Source organism: Podarcis gaigeae (genome assembly GCF_964106915.1).
Source record: "Podarcis gaigeae genome assembly, chromosome: 11".
NCBI lineage: Eukaryota > Metazoa > Chordata > Lepidosauria > Squamata > Lacertidae > Podarcis > Podarcis gaigeae.
The window spans coordinates 38,137,709-38,152,079 of record NC_139687.1 but is presented as its reverse complement, the minus strand read 5'-3'; the positions used below and the strand labels follow the sequence as shown (position 1 = coordinate 38,152,079).

At 41.6% G+C, this 14,371-nt stretch overlaps 1 long non-coding RNA gene across 1 annotated transcript; it reads left to right on the top strand.

Annotated features, from left to right (window-relative positions):
* Positions 1 to 482: 482 nt before the first annotated feature.
* LOC310827576 lies at positions 483 to 5,983 on the top strand. The gene is made up of 4 exons (XR_014556430.1): positions 483 to 638; positions 2,346 to 2,552; positions 2,691 to 2,873; positions 5,818 to 5,983. It is a non-coding gene; the product is annotated as an uncharacterized lncRNA (long non-coding RNA).
* The last annotated feature ends 8,388 nt before the right edge of the window (positions 5,984 to 14,371 follow it).

Here is a 14,371-nt window from a genome sequence, read left to right as displayed (position 1 = left end):
GCTGGGGGGGAGGGGCAAGTACGCTTGGGTTTTTCTTGGCCAGATAATTTAAATAGTTTCAGCTCACTATCTAATAGGTAAACATAATAAATCAAATGCACATTTAGAGGCAGAGCAATCTGATTGCTCAGATAAGCAAACCACCTCCACACTTACTTCCTTTTCATTCCTCCCTTTCTCTCTCTCTCTCTCTCTCTCTCTCACACACACACACACACACACACACGCACGCACCACCAGTAATTCTGTTGGAAAGACATCTCTTACACACGCCTTGCCAAGTTCACAAAGTATGCTACAACCTAGCGATGGAAGCCAGTCTCTTTCACCTCGCAGCCTGAGTTGTTAGTAATAAAATACAGTGGAATGTGTGGCCCATAAGCTGCCAGATCTATAATGGGTGTGCGATGGGAGGGAGGGAGGACTTGCTAGGTTAAAGCAGTAGTGAGAACTGTTTGAGAGTGCAATGGTTAGATGCTGGTGCCAGATAGAAGGCATTTCATGTCCAAGGAGATGACTTGGGGACACATGATACAGAGCCGTGCTGAAGCTAAACAGGTCTGGGTCTGATCAGTGCCTGGAGGGAAACAGCCTGGGAACTTAATGTACGCCGCTCTGAGTTCCATCAGGCTAGAAGGGTAAGATATACATGTAATAAGATAAATACATTAAAATTCTTCCCCACACAGTGTGCCAATCTTGGGGTTGCAAGGATTTGTCCTGGCTTTCCTCATTTGATGATGAACAGGGACTCATGACTCTGGTTTTTGCCAAAGACTTTTATTTTCAGATCGGAACAGTACATAAGGCAAGTTGCACAAGAGGTCAAATGCATGGCTAGCACAGGCTAAGCCAATGAACCAGTAAGCAACATGCCCCCTGCACTTTCCTTTGGGAGGATGGGGCAGGCCCAAAATTTAGCATGGCAAGAGGCCAGGGACTGGGCAAGTAAATGGGCACTCCTTCTAGTGGGCTGGCTAGGGGAGGGTCATGGATTGGTGTCTCTGTGTCCTAGGTGATGGAGGCAGAGCAGATGTTGGCTTGGCATCAGGTTGGCCTTCTGGCGGTTCCCTCACTGCAAGAAGCAAAGTTAGTGGGAACCAGGCAGAGGGCCTTCTCAGTACTGGCGCCTGCCCTATAGAATGCCCTCCCATCAGATGTCAAGGAAATAAACAACTATCTGACTTTGAGAAGACATCTGAAGGCAGCCCTGTTTAGGGAAGATTTTAATGTTTGAAGTTTTATTGTGTTTTTAATATATTGTTGGAAGCCGCCCAGAGTGGCTGGGGAAACCCAGCCAGATGGGTGGGGTATAAATAATAAATTATTATTACTATTACTTACTACTACTACTACAATCACTTTCAGCTGCCTTCCCTGAATGGAGAGGTTCCTGTGTCACAGAAGAAGGTGCCAGAGACAGCTCCTTGGCTGGAGAAGCTGAGAGGTGTGTGTCTGGAAAGGAGGTTATGAAGGGGCAGCACATCACATTACTCCAGTTGAGGCAAAACAGGAACATGCCTCACACACATCCCACTGCCACACCACCACCACTGCCCAACCTCTCTTATCTGTGTTGTGTAAGCTTCTCTACTGGCGGTGGAAGTTGCAGGCTGGGTGGTAGAGGCAAGATGGACACTGTCTCTTGGGCTTCCATCACGCAAGGCAGGCACCTCCAGGCCTGAGGTAATGGCACAAACTTCTGAGAGTTTGATAGATCCTCCTTCAGAGAGCGGCTCTCCAGTCCCTAACCACTGGGGACTCTCATCGGAATCAGACATATTTTGGAGTTCAAAATCCACTACCCTCATGCCCCTGGGACTTTCCCCAGAGTCCTCCAGATCTATCTCCCCAAGCTTCTCTCACTTATCAGGATCTGACCATGCCCTCCGTCACACCTCCATGTGACTCTTGACATCATCCCCTGTCCCAAGTGCTTCCACACACCCTGGTCATTGGGATTGGGTTTCTCTGGATAATGTCCACAGCTAAGTGGGAGGCATGAATATTGTCTTTGTTCTTACACAGATAATCTTCTGGACTCCAACCCTTCCAGTGGATCAGGTACTGAAGCCTACTGAGATGACAGCGAGAGCTCAGGATCTGTTGCACTTCAAACTCCTCCTGTCTGTCAACCGTGACTGTGAGGAGTGGGGTCTCCTCCCCCTGAGGAGAGAAGGGAATGACGAGAAACAGGGTGCGCTTTCATGGATACAGAGAACGCTACCAGGCTGATCTGATCATCCTGTCTTTTCAGTTGTTCAATGTGGCTGGTTTGAGAATGAAGATATTTCAAATAAAACTCTTTATGTTTTATTATGTTTAAATCTTCTCTCATAAACCAGAAACAGTCACCGGGGACAGCAGTCTAGAAAGCTAAATGGAAATTAACAAGTATGTGAGAGAAGGGAGAGAATATGTGGGTCAACCCCTGACACGTGAATAACCTGCAGTTGTAATTGTAACCTTTTGAGTCTTCCTGCAAATAAATGTGACCTGAATGCTGAAAGCTGAGAGCAACTGAGACTTCAAAACAAGCAGGTGAAAATTTGGTAGGTGAATAATACATTGATGGGAACACATTGTTCTCTCTCTCTCTCTCTCTCTCTCTCTCTCTCTCTCTCTCTCTCTCAAAGAACAAGAGAGAGGGAGAGATTCACTTAATACCACACCTCATTGTGTATCTCTAGATCTAACTGCCTCAGGTACAATGGTTATAGAAACACCTTACCAAGCAAGTTGGCCCTAATGTGAAAACTAATGTGTAATGGGACCGCAGGAAACAAGACAGTTCATCTAGTACAACTGAAGCATGAGATTCCAACATGCACCTAAAGCGAGAAAATATTCCACATCAAGAATCCATCTTGCAGGTATGAGTGCCAGTGACTTCTGTTTGCAATCATCAACTCATCCTTTGCTACATTTAGTTTGTGCCATACAGGCTACTTACTTCTTGGAGAATGGAAGAGGCTGGTAGATAATCAGTGAAAAGGAAGCCACACAGTCATAAAAGCCCAGATCCAAACACTTGCTTCAGACAATTTATTGCACAACCACCACATTTAAAACAAAAGTAACAAACAGAGTTTATCTGAAACGACACTTTAATTACTTTATTATATTGAAGAATTTTATGTACAGTCCCAGCAAGGCTTTATCCCTGCCAAAAGAATTTTTTAATAATGCAATCTATTGAATTTCTGAGGTCTTTGATGGCATTCCTTCTCTGCCCATTTTCTGAAAGTTGTCCTTGTGCACAGTATAGACTCACAACAGATTTTTTAGAATTGATGCAGACACATGGCACATAATATATTTATAAGCTGAGGATATTATAAAAAACTAGGTCCTAAATAAAACACATGAAATGAATGGGACTAACAATGAAACTAAAAATCAGAGCAATTAGAGATAGGCAAGCCAAAATAATGAATCATATGGATAACTCCATGGTCCCTGCGTGTCCCAGAAGCCTTAGGATACAGGAGACCTCTCCATAAGTGGAGACTGGTGAGGAAATGGAAAGATAAGCAGAAGACAGAGAATGGATAATTGAACAGGGTGCCTTCTAAATGTTTACACCTCCCATCAGCCCCAGCCAGCATGGCCAGGGTCAGGGGGAAAAGGGAGGTGGAGCCCCAGCATATCTGGAGGTCACCTTGTTAACTACCCCCACATTAGAGAGTAAGTAATAGAATCTTACTTGCTCTCTAATGTGGGGGTAGTTAACAAGGTGACCTACAGATATGCTGCTGACCACATGACCCGGCTCCCTCAGCCAATAAAGCGAGATGAGCGCTGCAACCCCAGAGTCGGCCACGACTAGACCTAATGGTCAGGGGTCCCTTTTCCTTTACCTTTTAATAGAATCTTAAACTAGATGTGAAACAGAAAAAAAAACAATGATGAAAAGATCAAAAGTTCATGCAGAAAGAGTGGGAGGGAACCCAGAATGAAACCAATGGAAGACATAAGGAGCCGAGTTACTGATTGGTTATAGTATCATCAGCTACATGATATGCTGTTTAAGTTACAGTATTTAAAAAAAAAAAAAGGATTCCTGGACCAAAGCTCACAATTTGAAAGACAATTATTACAAAATAAGGACAAGCTATTGTCCAAAATGTAGAACTTTTTATTAGAATGGGAAACAAAAGATGAGCTAGTCAAAGCTTTAATGACACACTGGGCAATAGGTATAGGACACAACATAGATTTAAGCCTCTGAGAGAAACTTTGGAAGAACGATTTGAAATGTGCTGCATGTTATTCACTGAAAGAGAATTATATGAAAATGATTCACAGATGGTATTTAACTCTGAGTATGTTGGCCAAGATGTATAAAGCAGAATCAGATATGTGTTGGAAATGTAAAGAAATGGAGGGAATGTTTTTTCACATGTGGTGGGCATGTTAAAAGGTAAAAGAATATTGGGAAATGATCTATAATGAGTTGAAAAAAATGTTTAAAATATCCTCCCCAAAAAGACCGGAGTCCTTTTTGTTGGGAATAATTCAGTCTGAGGTGTCTAAGTGTCAGCAAAATTTATTTATGTATGCAACAATGGCGGACTGAGTTTTGTTAGCCCAAAAATCGAAAGTGAGGGAGGTCCCAGACAAAGAGGACTGTCAACTTAAGATGTTAGAATATGCAGAGCTTGCAGGTTTAACATACAGAATAAGAGAGCAAGGAGAACATATATTCAAAGAAGAGTGAAAAATATTTATTGAGTGTACGGAAAATGATTGTACACAGCTGAAAACGCTAGCAGCATTAAGATAAAATCAAGAGTGTAATTAATGTTTGAGTGATGTAAAAGTTGAGAACTAAAATGGTTATAGCAAAATATGCAGGAATGAAAGATAAAATCGTTGGATAGATCTGACAGTACGTAAAATGTTTATTTTAGGATGTAAAATTGAAAAAAATTAATAAAAACCTTTATATAAAAGTACATGCCAAAAGAAATATGGTAGTGGGCGGAATGCACAACAGAGTGAGAAGATTGGAAATAGGAGGCAATAAAGAGGAATGACTAAGATCTCATTGTAAATTAGTCAATCAAGAGAAAAATAAAATAACAAATCAAAGTAAGAGTGGAATTAATTGAAAGAAAATACCCAATTTGAACAATATTTGACAGTTGAAAATAACAAGACTTAGCCAGTTATGGCCTCTGAGGAAAAAGGAAGGGAAAGTATAGCACCAGCCTCACTAGCTTGAGGAGAAAGATAAGCGGGAACATCATCAACTGACAAAGTAACAGAAAGAATTGGAAAAGGAAGAAGCATCTGGAGGAATGCTTAAACAAATTTTGACTTTGACAGGTTTAGCTTTAAAAATCTGCACACAGCTTTGAAGAATTCACAGTAAGACAGGATAAATGATCTACAAAAGAACAACACTAAAAAGGAGAATAAGGAAAGATAAACAGAATGAGCACAGATGTCATAACTGATACTCAAAGGCAGAGGAGTGCCTCAACTCTGTGTGCACCCCAAATTAAGAGTTGAATCAGGGTGATTTGGGGAAGGCTCTCATATTTCCAAGCCTGACCATGTTATTAACAAGGCATCTCAAGTGGATCAGGACTCCCTAACCTTCCAACTTACTTTGCGTCTGTGCCTGTCAAAAAACCTTTCCTCTTCTTACAGACAAAACAAGCTGACTGGAAAAACACCAAAAGCTCAAGCGTAGAAGGAGCAGAGAGGCAGGCAGACCTTCCGTGATGACAGACAGTGCCAGTTTTCAATCACAGGGAATTATTTCCCCAGTGATTTGGGGAAATTAATTAAAATCTGTTTATGTTTCAGGCGGATCGATGCCTTCCGCAAACCAACAGAGAGATGTATCCCCCCAAATCCTTGGAGGAAGTAGAAACCTTCACAATAACTCTAGGGCAGTGCCGGATTTACGTATAAGCTAAACAAGCTATAGCTCAGGGCCCCACTGTCTTGGGGGTCCCAAAAAATTTTTAAAAGGAAAAAAACCTGGATCTACATTTCTAAAAACAGGGATGCAGGTGGCGCTGTGGATTAAACCACAGAGCCTAGGATTTGCTGATCAGAAGGTCAGCGGTTCAAATCCCTGCGACGGGGTGAGCTCCCGTTGTTTGGTCCCTGCTCCTGCCAACCTAGCAGTTCAAAAGCACATCAAGTGCAAGTAGATAAATACCGTAGGTACCGCTCCGGCGGGAAGCTAAACGGTGTTTCCGTGCGCTGCTCTGGTTCTCCCGAAGCGGCTTAGTCATGTTGGCCACATGACCTGGAAGCTGTACGCCGGCTTCCTTGGCCAATAAAGCGAGATGAGCATCGCAACCCCAGAGTCGTCCGCGACTGGACCTAATGGTCAGGGGTACCTTTAACCTTTACCTTTGCATTTCCAAAATATAAAATAAAAAACAAATAAAATAAAACCTACATACAGCAACAGTGTTTTGTGTTGTGTATGGACCTATTAGGTCCATAAATTACCATATATCATATATTTAACACAAAAAAACAGTGACAATTTGTTGTTGACAAAGGACAGCTGGACATATAAAGGGCCCCATTACCTTCAGTAGCTTAGGGCCCCATCAAACCTAAATCCGGCCCTGCCCTAGGCATAACAACCCTTCAGGGTAACATTTCCCCCACTCAAGTCTTTATGGGGATATTTGATAGAACAGAGTCTTAATTTGTTACATTATCTCACCACAATCCCACCCTGTCATTCTTCATGTGATCTTTTAAATGAGATTTTTTTTGGGGGGGAGTAAAAAATCCCACCCTTAGGCATAGACTGACAGTATTGTTCATTTGAGAGGTCTTCTATTTGGGGAGTCTGGGAGGTAAGTCATGTTTTCTTACATCAGGTTTCAGCCCTGAACGAGATACATATAAAGATACTGCACCCTCTGCTCTTATTGGTTAAGAACTAAACCTACCAGATGGCTCAGTAAAAAGATAAGCAGAGGGGAAAATGCCCTCCACAAGACATCCCTCCCACATGAAGCATGCAACATGGAGAGAGGCAGCGGCAGAGAGAGTAGGGCCCTGGATCAGTTGGGAAAGGAGAGAAGTGAAACTGGATTTAGAAAGGGGAAAGGCTGTGCATTTATTGTGCAACAATTTTCACAGTAGCCTTTTAAGCTCTGTTTCTTTAATTAACTTAGGAACAGTAGCAAAAATGACTAACCTTCATGATACTGTTGCCCAAATGCTGACCTCGCATGTCTATTCATTTGTGCATTCAGTTACCGCAGCATCAGATGGCAACTTCCATGAGGGACACAAAACTAAGGCTATTGGTGATGCTACAGCCACCACACAGTTACATATGAAAAAGGTATATGGAAATTGGTATGGAAACAATGGGGAATGATGGGAAGGGAGGGAGAATTGGTAGGTTATTGGGTCCCAATAAGTCTAGAGGTGCCAGTGAAACTCTATACTAGCCTCAGAGAGCAGAAAAGTCAGAGACTGAGTGGAAAGGGCTACTTGGGAAGCAGGGGACTGACTCCATCTGAAGTCAAGTCTCTCTCTCTCTCTCTCTCTCTCTCTCTCTCCCCCCCCCCACACACACACACACCTTTCCTGGTTGAGTCTGCCCCCAAACTCCCCTGATTTATCATGGGTAAAGATGGAGGAGGAATTTGATTCAGTTCACATTGCAAAGTGAATTTGGCTAATTTGAAGTTTCTGAAACAATGAGCAAACTGGAACTCACCATGCAAAAGGCGAACCTCTCTGAATTTCTCAATGAAGTTCTCCAACCAAGTAATATGTACAAAAATGCATATACTAGCGCAATGTGTGCATAATGCATATAAGTGAAACCAACATACAGAAATGCATCTAAATTAGGGGAAATTGCTTTGTGAAAATAAATATATTAGGAGAGAGAATCTCAGGCACTGCTCCTCTTAGGACTCAGCTATACAGCTGCAAATAAAATGTTTTAAGTGTAGTTTAAGTGCAATATGCAATGTGACACTACATGGCAATGGTGAGGCTTATGGAAAATTCAATGTATTTCTAAAAACGGTTTTTAAAAAAGCATTTTCAGAATATGTGTGTAGATTCCACCTTAGTCTTCTACAATCCTTCCCCTGAGAACCAAAATGCATTACTGCACATGGATCTCCTGGGATGGCTGAACTTGGGAGACCAAGAAGACATCTAGGAAATGCTTCAGAAAACCACAAAGTCTTCAAGAAGACCTGATTCTCTATAACAATCTCCCTTATGGAATTAGTTTAACTTGGATAAGGAGTTTGCATCACTGCCTAGTAAAAAGGGAGAGAGAATGGGTCCCTTCCTCTTTCTTTATATTGGTGGGGAAGAATAAAGAAGAAAAATGAAGCCCTCTTCCGTCCTTACTGTCCAAGTGACAAACAAACAGGTCAATTTTGTTTTATCCTCCCAAACAAAAAGAGGCCTCTTCTTTCCCTTAGTGCTACCTGTTAAGTGAGGCCATGGACACAGTGAGCAACCTGGGCAGGTGGGAGAGGAAACAGTACTCTGGAGTAGCAATGCCACTAGTGAAATGTGTTTCCAGTGAGGCTTTTGTGCAGCCTGGAGAAGCCATTGCCAACTCATCACATCAGAGGTCTTAAAATAGGTGAGGCAGGGGCCTAGCATAGCATTGTTGTTATTGTTGTTGTTTAGTCGTTTAGTCATGTCTGACTCTTCATGACCCCCTGGACCAGAGCACGCCAGGCACTCCTGTCTTCCACTGCCTCCCACAGTTTGGTCAAACTCAAGTTAGTAGCTTCAAGAACACTGTCCAACCATCTCGTCCTCTGTCGTCCCCTTCTCCTTGTGCCCTCCATCTTTCCCAACATCAGGGTCTTTTCCAGGGAGTCTTCTCTTCTCATGAGGTGGCCAAAGTATTGGAGCCTCAGCTTCAGGATCTGTCCTTCCAGTGAGCACTCAGGGCTGATTTCCTTCAGGATGGAGAGGTCTGATCTTCTTGCAGTCCATGGGACTCTCAAGAGTCTCCTCCAGCACCATAATTCAAAAGCATCAATTCTTCGGCGATCAGCCTTCTTGATGGTCCAGCTCTCACTTCCTTACATCACTACTGGGAAAACCATAGTTTTAGCTATACGTACCTTTGTTGGCAAGGAGATGTCTCTGCTTTTTAAGATGCTGTCTAGGTTTGTCAGTGCTTTTCTCCCAAGAAGCAGGCATCTTTTAATTTCATGGCTGCTGTCACCATCTGCAGTGATCATGGAACCCAAGAAAGTAAAATAGCATAGCATAGGAAATGCTAAAAGGGTGGCATACAAATTTAATAAATAATAATAATGAAATCCCCTGGCCTTGCACAAAGAGGCAAGTCTGTGGCTTGAACTTCTTCAATCCACTCTGCAGTTTTTGGCAATGCAGAATGAATGCTTTCAGCACCCCAACACTAGTTTTAGAAAACTGAAGAAGAAAAAGGTATTATGAGATATACACAACACATAGAGGAACATTCTGCCCTTGCCCACTCCCCACTCTTTTTGGAAAGGATTGCAATTTTTTCCTTTATTTTTTTAAACAGAAACAAAGAAACAATAATTCTTTGTGTGTGTTTTTCGAACCAGGATAAGGAAACTGGAAGCTGCTGCACTAAATCCCAGTCAAGGCTTCAAGTGGTTATTAGACTGAAAATAGAACAGACTTTTAAAAAGAGCTCAAGATCGTACAGGAAAAAGTTGATAGATCTCCAAAAGTGAAGGTTAAAAGGTATTAAAACATGCAGAGACTAAGAGTGCAAGTGAAGATCCGGAGGCAAGCACAGGCAAAGAAAACCAAACGGTTGTTGGAGGAAATCTGCGTAAACTGTGCCAGTACATCCTGCCCTCCATGCAGGGGCAACTGAGGGCATCATTAGAGAAAACAAGCATAGTCCTTATGAAGAAAAGAAAGCTCCGTAAAATTAGCAAAGATGCAAAAAGACAGATAGCAGTTAAGCATATTAAACAGGCTTCAGCAAAACTCTCAAGCTTGGGGCTGCAGGCTTGAAAACTGAAGACAGATGGACTTACTGAGTGAAATGTTTGTAAGATCTGGCTGCGTAGACTAGACACATGAACAAGCAGGTGAGCTTTAAAGAGACTCATTCTGCTCGTATCTAGATATGTTCAGAGAATCATAGAAGACTTGCCTCCAGGCCTTCACCGACCATCCAGTCACAGCAGCTAAAGTTGCTCCATTGTTGATAGAATTCATTGTACCATTTCAATGCCCGAGGAAGGCTCTGAAGCACCCACAGTCGTTCGTAGCCACTGTCTATCGAATTAATGGACCAAACTTTGCCATGTTCATGAATATCAATGAGTCTACTATGAGTGAAACATAGTTGATTATTACCTTCATAATTTTTGAATTTGGCACAGGGAATGTGTAAGAGATATCAAGAGTGAGCCACCCCATTGTGTTTTCCCATTATAATTCATGAGGTCTCAGCCTCAAGCTGTAAGCTTCCTTCAAAGTCAAAACTGTCAGACACCCAGAATGACTATTTACGCCCCTCCTCAAGCACAGATTCCTATAAAAGTTGGAAGGAAGTTTACCTAAATAAAAATCCAGCATGTCACTGACACATGTATAATTAGCTAAGAATTATTCGAGAGAGGAAACACTCTCTTTTTAAAATAATATATATTTTAAATAATATTTCTATGAGTTTTCAATTACAGTTCAATAATAGCCTCATTATAACAATACCAATTTATACTACAATTATTAATACCAATCATTCAAATACCAAATTATGTAATTTAGTTAAAGTGTCCCCTCGTGTGCTAGATTTGATAATTTTATTTATTTTTGCATTCCAAAATCTTATTAATTTCAATTACATTCCCATAATCATAATAAGAGCTCATACAACAACAGCAATATTAATAACTTATATTTGTGTTGACACATTAAATGATTTATAAAAGTACAAGTGAGGAACTCAAACTATATCTTTGTTCTTCCTGTGTGTGGCAATTATTCTGTCCATGGTTTTTCTTCCTGTCCTTGTAAGATGTTATGTCTTTCTTTCCCCCGGTTGTTGCTGTTATCCATCATGCCTTGGGCAGAGCTGATATCCCATTGTTGTTCCAGAAATTTCTTCATCGTTCCATCCCGTGCTTTGTTGTTTTGCAACTTTAACAACGGCTGCAAAAGTCACTCTGTCCCAGGAAATGTTACCTGTTGTCAACATTTTTCTCTGAGCCTGGGAAAACAGAGTAGTCTGTCGAACTGCAGATGACTCAATAAAGAACCTTATCAGTTCCTTGGCAGTTCACAGACTCCTTTCATCCTTCCTTCCAATAGAAGATATATGAGCAATTATATATCCAATTAAATTAAATTCCAAGTCCTCTTAGCGTTCTTCAGTTCACTTCATAAATAATAAAGGATGGGGAAGAGTCAGCTCTAAGTTTCCATCATAAACCTTTTGCGAAACAGAGCTTCCCTCCCTTTTTCCTTTTTTTACACACACAGTTCCCTTTGATATTATATTCCATATTTATAATCAATTTCTTCCATCCTCGCTTGTACAAATATAATTTGAACTAACATTCAGAGGAGGGTTGCTGAATCATATATGTAGAGAAGAAAACTTTAAATAATGAAATTGTAGGCTCCCCTCCCCCCACCGTCTTTTGAACTGAATGAAGTCTTATCTCAAGTTCTAACCTTTAAGTCCTTGCATTTAGTTTGTTCCGCAGATTGTGATCTCATGTCTTCTAGCACACGCCGGTACTTTAGTCAAAATAAGCTCTAATTAACAGGAGAGCTTCTGCTTCGTAATGGCAGCATTGGAGGGTTTTCGGCAGGTGAAGTGCTTTTGCACTCAGTGCCTCCCTGCCCCCCACATTCCATGCTGGAGCAAGAATCAGGTACCCAGACAAACTGCAAGTGAAGCCCATTCCTTCCTGTCCCTGGGGGGAATTTGCAAGGATAATTACCCTCAATCGTCCTTGTTTTTCCTTCACCAATGATCACCTGCTTTCATGGGGTCTGCCGCCATTAAGGCAGAGCAGAACTGGAAGCCCGGGAGGAAACACTCTCATATCTAAGTTCCTTTTTATTTTCTTAGAAGGAAATGTAGAAATGTTCAGATGGCCTGAGAATATGATAAACTCTGAGATATTAAATTGCACAAACCTCAGAGTCTGATCCACCTTGTTATCAGCAGCATTATCTCTCTCTCTCTCTCTCTCTCTCTCTCTCTCTCTCTCTCTCTCTCTCTCCTCCCTCCCTGTCTTGCAACTTATATGTTGCCATTTTAATCAAAAGATCACTTCATCAGGAAAGAGCTTGCAATTTTAACATTATGAAGATGTTGTCAGCAAAAGTTTTCAGTGGTGTTTTTAATTGCTTGGAAAGTATTTTTGCTCTTCCTTTTCACACATGTAATTACATCAGTGTTGCTTCTGCAATTTATTTGAAGGAGCTAACCCATAATTCCTAGGTGGTGAACATGACTGGGGAAGTGGTGTGGGGCTTGCAGATTCTGCCTATGAAAGTTTTAAGTGCATTTGTGAACAAAGCAACAGTCTGGTCTGTCAACATATTCTAAGAATCTCTTGCACAATTTTCCTGTGGCTGTCAGGGAGGCAAGAGGCAGGGTGACAAAAGCCAATATTAGAGGAACAAAAATTTAATCCATGCTATAGAACCTTAATATACTGTAACTGTAAGCTGGGGAAATTTATGGGGGCTTGCCAATTACGTCTCACAACCCCCTGGAGCTGCCTTGCCAGAAGATCCTGGATGCTAAGAGTGGTGTAATGTACTGGTATATAAACCCTTTTTGGTGCTTATGATAATAAATTTATCAAAGTCCTCTGATTTCATCCACTAATACTGATTTCATCCAGTATCCACATCTGGATACTGACTGTGCACATTTGATTTCTTGTTTTGCTGATTAATGTTATATTATTGCTGTTTTTCCATTTGTATCTTCTTTTCTTATGTGTCACTTTGGGGCCTCTTTCGCCTACAAAGCAGTCTATACAAAATATCCAACTTGAATTGTTCAGCTTCTCCTCTGCAAATGAGGTAATTGTCTTACTTGGACACTTACTGTAGTCTACTGTGACACTGTAGCTGCCATAAATGTGGCTGGTATAATCTGTATTGGCTACTGCTAGTATGGTTGTTGCCCATTCTGAATAGTATACTAAACCATGGCATACTGGGATGGCTGCTTAGTTCTCCCTAGTCCTTTTAGCTCAGCATGGCAGCTATGCTAAGGTTTGTCTTAGCATATCATCTGCACCCAGGCTTGTGTCAAGCCCTCTCCTCCTTAACCAAACCTTGGCTAGAGTATGTGGTTAAGGAGCAGTTAACTTAACCACAAGCCCAGGTTTGGGCAACACAATAAAGCAAACCTTGGCTTAGCTGCTGGTCTACACCAAGCTAAAAAGATCACAACTGTGATATCTTACCTAGGACCCCACATATTCCCACATTCATGCTAAGCCTTGGTTTGACATAGCATTATGTCCCAGATGAATCCTCTTCTCCTTCCTCTTTATCAAGACAGCAAGTCTTCTGTTGTTGTTGTTGTTGTTTTCATGACATAATAGTGCATTCTTTATGTCATGTGCTTTTTCTGTGTTTTCTGGTAGAGTCTCTTGTTTTGATGCCTCTGTGGTACTGGGACATTTTATGACTGCAGGCTGAGGTTGAATGAACAGAAGCATCTTTCTGTGGCCTGGACTTTTGTTTGGAATTTGCTTATGAAATCTCTCTAGGTCTAACTAGGCTTTAGGTGTAGATCCTCTAAGTTCCTCAGTGCTGCTTCCATGGCTGTTGCCAATTCCAGAGTTTTGACCAGGACCAAGTTTACTTCTTCCAGTAACAGGCTTTGATTGTTCTCATCGTTCAGTCGACAAACAAATCTCTCAGCAGATCCTCCAGGACACTGACAAACAAGGAGGGTTCAGATAGCTTTCTGAAAACATCGATATATTGAGATACCGGCTCCTCTTCTCATTCTATAGTGAATTTTAAAATGTCCCTCAATAGTGTCCATATGAATGATTTGCACCTAGGGAGGGGATATGAATTCAGTTTAGTTTGCATTCATGCTTATACACGTGTTCATAAGGATCATAGAATTGAAGAGTTGGAAGGGATCCTGGCGATCATCTAGTCTAACCCCCTGCAATGCAGGAATATGCAGAAGCCCCATATGGGGATCGAACCTGCAACCATGGCGCTATCAGTCCCATGCTGTAACCAACTGAGCTAAGCCATACTTCCTAAAACAAAACACAGCAATCCTTCAAAGTTTGCACTTCTCTGAATTTTGTGATGCAGTTCTCCAACAACAATGAAAATGCATGCATTTGGACATAGCGTGTGTAAGAGTGCATATATCTTA